Source organism: Dendropsophus ebraccatus, chromosome 13, assembly GCF_027789765.1.
Source record: "Dendropsophus ebraccatus isolate aDenEbr1 chromosome 13, aDenEbr1.pat, whole genome shotgun sequence".
Classification (NCBI taxonomy): domain Eukaryota; kingdom Metazoa; phylum Chordata; class Amphibia; order Anura; family Hylidae; genus Dendropsophus; species Dendropsophus ebraccatus.
The window spans coordinates 10,840,398-10,847,027 of record NC_091466.1 but is presented as its reverse complement, the minus strand read 5'-3'; positions in this window follow the sequence as shown (position 1 = coordinate 10,847,027).

Below are 6,630 nucleotides of genomic sequence, written 5' to 3'. Positions count from 1 at the left end.
ATATAAGTGTACAGGAGGATGGAGGATATAAGTGTACGGGTGGATGGAGGATATAACTGTACGGGAGGATGGAGGATATAAGTGTACGGGAGGATGGAGGATATAAGTGTACAGGAGGATGGAGGATATAACTGTACAGGAGGATGGAGGATATAAGTGTACGGGAGGATGGAGGATATAACTGTACAGGAGGATGGAGGATATAAGTGTACGGGAGGATGGAGGATATAACTGTACAGGAGGATGGAGGATATAAGTGTACGGGAGGATGGAGGATATAACTGTACAGGAGGATGGAGGATATAAGTGTACGGGAGGATGGAGGATATAAGTGTACAGGAGGATGGAGGATATAACTGTACAGGAGGATGGAGGATATAAGTGTACGGGAGGATGGAGGATATAACTGTACAGGAGGATGGAGGATATAAGTGTACGGGAGGATGGAGGGGATATAAGTGTACGGGAGGATGGAGGATATAACTGTACAGGAGGATGGAGGATATAAGTGTACGGGAGGATGGAGGATATAACTATAGGAGGATGGAGGATATAAGTGTATAGGAGGATGGAGGATATAACTGTACGGGAGGATGGAGGATATAAGTGTACGGGAGGATGGAGGATATAACTGTACAGGAGGATGGAGGATATAAGTGTACAGGAGGATGGAGGATATAACTATAGGAGGATGGAGGATATAACTGTACAGGAGGATGGAGGATATAACTGTACAGGAGGATGGAGGATATAACTGTACGGGAGGATGGAGGATATAACTGTACAGGAGCATGGAGGATATAAGTGTATGGGAGGATGGAGGATATAAGTGTACGGGAGGATGGAGGATATAACTGTACGGGAGGATGGAGGATATAACTATAGGAGGATGGAGGATATAACTGTACGGGAGGATGGAGGATATAAGTGTACAGGAGGATGGAGGATATAAGTGTACAGGAGGATGGAGGATATAACTGTACAGGAGGATGGAGGATATAACTGTACAGGAGGATGGAGGATATAACTCTACAGGAGGATGGAGGATATAAATGTATAGGAGGATATAACTATAGGAGGATGGAGGATATAAGTGTACAGGAGGATGGAGGATATAACTGTATAGGAGGATGGAGGATATAACTGTACGGGAGGATGGAGGATATAACTGTACGGGAGGATGGAGGATATAAGTGTACGGGAGGATATAACTATAGGAGGATGGAGGCTATAACTGTGCAGGAGGATATAACTGTACAGGAGGATGGAGGATATAACTGTGCAGGAGGATGGAGGATATAACTGTACGGGAGGATGGAAGATATAACTGTACAGGAGGATGGAGGATATAACTGTACAGGAGGATATAACTGTACAGGAGGATGGAGGATATAACTGTACAGGAGTATATAACGGTACAGGAGGATGGAGGATATAACTGTACAGGAGGATATAACGGTACAGGAGGATGGAGGATATAACTGTACAGGAGTATATAACGGTACAGGAGGATGGAGGATATAACTGTACAGGAGGATATAACGGTACAGGAGGATGGAGGAAATAACTGTACAGGGGGATGGAGAATTGGAGAAAGGCCAATGGTATACCTGTAGTGTCCCACCACAGGTGTTGCTCGTGGGTACACCCTTCGCGGTGTAAAACCTTTTTTTTTCACTAAATAACACACATTACAAAGTTATACAACATTGTAATGTGTGTTATTTAAGTGAATGGCCCCCTTCCCCGTGTTCCCCCCACCCCGGAAGTGTAATACTTTATACTCACGGAATCACTGTCGACCCCGGCCGCCATCTTCAGGAGGCCGGTCTGCTCCAGCCCTCCCTCATGCTGCCCCCCTCCAGCACGTCTTCAGCTGCTCAGCCACGATTGGCTGAGCATAACAGAAGCCCCAGATGTCTTCTGTTATGCTTAGCCAATGGCGGCTGAGCAGCGCTCTGTAAATAAAAGCAGGTGTGCCAGTATACCTGTGTGCCCAACTGGCACTGGTGTCATGACACAACATGATTGGGTCCGGCAATATCTCAGCCAACCTCCATAGAACTGGCGTCACACTTTACCATCTAGCAAGTGACCGGCTGCACCTCCTCCCTACCACTAAAGGGGTACACCACATACCCATCCACAAGAAGGGGAGTAGAGGGATATCGCCTATCAGGACTTCAGCAAAGCCTTCATACAGTTCCCCATAAAGAGCTGATAGAGAAGTTAGAGAAAATTGGACTTAAAGGGTTATCCAGCGCTACAAAAACATGCCCACTTTTCCCCCTACTGTTGTCTCCATTTCAGGTGCGGTTTGCAATTAAGCTCCATTTACTTCAATGGAACTGAGTTTCAAAACCCCGCCCAACTGGAGACAACAGTAGGGGGAAAGTGGCCATGTTTTTGTAGCGCTGGATAACCCCTTTAAGCTCCATTCACTTCAATTGAACAGAGCAGCAAAACCCCGCCCAAGTTGGAGACAAGAGTGGGTGTTAGGACTCGGGCCATGCGTTCAACTCTGCATCAATAACAGCCAGAATGCTTCCCATGTTTTTGTCATACTCTACTCTGCTGCTCCTTGTTGTAGCTGTGGCAAGTATTCTCTCCCTGGCTGCTCACATAGGTGTTGTGTGTGTTTGCTGATTGGTGATTGACAGCTGACACACTAGTCAGCTGTCGGTATCTGGGCAGGACCTGGAGCCTCAGCCCCAATCACACCTGGGGGCTGGGACTACAGGTTCCATAAATACCATCAAATGTCTCATGATCCTTGCCTGTGAAAGACTCTAGTTACCTAGTGCTTCTTGAACTAGCTATTCACTCTGACTTGAACTCCTGATCACCTGACTTTTGGCTTGTACCCGACTATTCTTTGGATCTAGACTCTGTATTTATATTGACCGGCTGTTACCGACTAGGACCTCTGACTATTCCCTTTTTGTGTGTTTGTCTTGTCTCCGTTTTGTGTTTCCACTTGGATCAGGTTAGGGATCGCCGCCCAGTTGTCCGCAGCCATCTTAGGGCTGTCGAGGCAATCAGGTAGGGACAGCTGGGGCGGGTGTCAGTTCTAGGGTTGCACCTGTCTGTTGTCATCCCAGACCCCTTTACCTGACAGTGGGGCTGTCTCTGGAAGAAAGTGGCCATGTTTTTTTAGCGCTGGATAACCCCTTTAAGCTCCATTCACTTCAATTGAACTGAGCAGCATTACCCCGCCCAAGTTGGAGACAAGAGTGGGGCTATCTCTGGAAGAAAGTGGCCATGTTTTTGTAGCGCTGGATAACCCCTTTAATTCCTGGATAGTTCAGTGGATTTGTTGTTGGCTGAAGTATAGATATCAGAGGGTTGTTGTTAATGGTGAAAATATGCAGCTAGAGACCAAGAGTGTTTCTAAAGTAACTACTACTTACACTATGCAGTGCTAAGCACATGTAAGGGAGAGTAGTCACCAAGGAACACCCTAGCCCATGCCAGGAACACATCTACAATGTGCAGGACAGACTGCTGAAAGAATAGGAGCTGATCCCAGTAGGACAAAGCTACTGTAAAGAGAAGGTCTACATATCCTACTGCGCAGTTCAGGTAACTGGGACACATCAGACACCTAGCTATGCCCAGATAACCACGGCTGGGGCTCGTGCTACACACTTAGGATGAGTTCTACGACACTAGGCGGCAGAAGGTGGTCAGTAATAGTCTAAATGTGAGTACGAGTATCACTTCACTACTAAGGTTGCAGCAGAGTACAAGGCTTCACTGGGCTTAGGGCTTCCTTGGCAAACTCCTCTCCTCTTCTCTCTGCCTTCTACAAAGCACTACTACTTCTACTCTTTCCAATCACCTACCTCAAGCACTCAAGCGTGTATCAAGATTATTGTCTATAAAACGTGTACTGTTATCCTGTTAAAGTTCTACAGTAAAGTTGTTCTATTTCTCTATCAAACGCACAAGCACCAGCACCTATACACACACACCACCGCACACCTTGGGTTATTTTTCCCCGGTATCTATAATCAAGGAGGGTCAGTTTCCACTCGAGGTTGTTGTTACAAGAGTCCAAGGGACCCGCAACAACTCGGCAGGTAACCGACCATTTTGGGGAATACATGCCGGCCATACATAAGCAGGTACCAACACCACACCTGTGTGCTGGCGCCACAACAAATGACATCACTGGCTGAGCTCACAACAGTCCAACCTCACCCCACATGCTTTGTGTCATGCTTTACAGGTAGCTGGGGGGGAAAGAGACTCCCCCTTGGTCTGTCACTACGTTTTATGGCTTTGAGAATTTTGTTCTTCAATGCTGTTTGCTTTATTTAAAGATCTGGGAGTCCTCACCAATAAATAACGGCAAGGACAGCGGGAGACAGATACCATGACTGCACATGCAGGATATGTGAACCACCTGGCTCCTCCTCTTACCTTTTGAAGTGCTGTTGTTAAGCTATATAAGGGTCCATTTACACAGACAACCATACAATCCAGAGTGTCTATTCAGAGCATAGGAAGACGCCGGCATGAACACAGGTGCAGCTGTTTCGCACACGCACGCGCTTCTTCAGACCTCCCCTCTTACCCCCACGTCACCTGTGATAAACTCTCCCCTCGGTCATTTGTAGGGAAGGGGGTGTTACAAATTTTTTAAAAAACAATAGTACAGTCCAAGTGATAGGAATAAATAACGATAAAAATTAGATAAACGGGGCCAGCCTGCCCCCAGTGCGATGGAACTTCCTCCCCTATGTGATGCGGCTCTGTGGTGATGGGTTGCATTGCGTTTGCTACTCGGCCAGTGATGTTATGTCTTGTGATGTTGATACCTGCTTTGTATGGCCAATCTGTAGTCCCCAAAATGGTTGGTAACCTCAGGGTTTGTTGCAGGTCCCTTGGGCTCTTGTCATAAAAGCCTGGAGTGGTAACTGACCCACCCAGGATGTCTTTACTGCCACCCACAGAAGGGGAAAAATAACCCAAGGTGTACGGTGGTGTGTGTATAGGTGCAGGTGCAAACAGAGGAAGACAGAGTCCCTTGTGTTTGATATAAAAATATAACAATTTACTGTAGAACTTTGGCAGGATAACAGTACACGCTCTGCAGACAGTAATAATCTTGACACAGACTCGAGTAATGACTTAGTGCTTTAAATTAGGTGCTTGGAAAGAGTAGAAGATTGAGTAGAAGTAGTGCTTTGTAGAGGTAGAGAGAAAAGGAGAGTTTGCCAGAGGAGCCCTTGCCCAATGTAGACCTTGTACTCTGCCGTAACTGTGGTGTGAATATATAAGTAGTGAAGTGATACTCGTACTTTCAGATCTATGTCTGACCACCTTCTGCCCCCTGGTATGGTAGAACTCGTCCCAGGTGGGTAGCACAAGCCCCAGTAGTCAGTTATCCGATGTAGCGAGGTGCCTGAGTTTTCCCAGTCAACCTGTACTATGCAGTAGGACACGTAGACCTTTTTATATACCGTTAGCTTTGTCCTACTAGGGTTAGATCCTGACCTGCACTTTCTAGAAGGGTTCCTGGCATGGGCTAGGGCAGAGCTTCTCAAACTATTTCTACTGAGCCTCACCAACAGACCAAGGCAATGCCTGGGCCTCACCAGACTGACCAAGAGGATGCTGGGCCTAACCATCTGTGGTCAAAGTCCATTTAAAAGCTGAAGATAATGCTAGAACTACTTTTCACCCATCTCCCAAGCTCTATATACTAATAAAGCAAGTACCAAATAAATTAATAATGTTGCTAAAATGGAGATTTTGGAGGATTGTGCAGATCATTTTTACTTTTGTAAAAAAATGAATACCCAGCTGGGCCTCACCAACAACTAGGGGGCGCCTCACTGGTGAGGCCCGCCTCACAGTTTGAGAAGCACTGGGCTAGGGTATTCCTTGGTGGCTGCTCCCCCCTTCTGTTAGCACTGCATATTGAAAATAGTTGTTTGTCTGAAGGATAGAGTCTTTTGCTGCATCATGCAAAAGACAGGTCCTGGCTTAACTACAGCAGGAACTTTCTTGTTTTGCGTCCTCTCTCACTGAAAACTAAGTAAGACTGACTCACTTCCTCCCTTAGTGTAACTCCTCCTATAGGGGTACCATCTAAACCCTCCTATGAGTGGTGGGTCGAGTCGCAGCGACCCTCTTCCTGTCCAAACAGAGTAGATGTGTTCATAGACCCTCCTATTAAGTGAATGGTTTGTTTTACCAATATAAAAAATCTGCATTCACAGCTGATAGCATAGACAACAAATCAGCTCTTATTTGGGAGAAAATACGTACACCAAGGGCAGTCTCCACCTCTGAAGTCCCCCCTCGGAGTTGACCTCTCCAACCAATTCTGAGGTGTGTTTTTTTATTTTGGTCAGGAGCAAGATAACAAAAATGGAAAAATATGAGATCATAAAAGGGTTTATTCATTTAATTTTATATAACATTAACCTATTGAGGAAGAGCTGTACATATTGCTCCCTGCCCACATTAGGGCTCACAGGCTAAATGCTGTACAATGGTGTTAGGTCTTGTAGCCAGGTATATAGATGTCAGTATATCCTCCGCTGTATATATATGGATGGATGATGCTGCTGGGTCTTGTAGCCAGGTATATAGATGTCAGTATATCCTCCTCTGTAT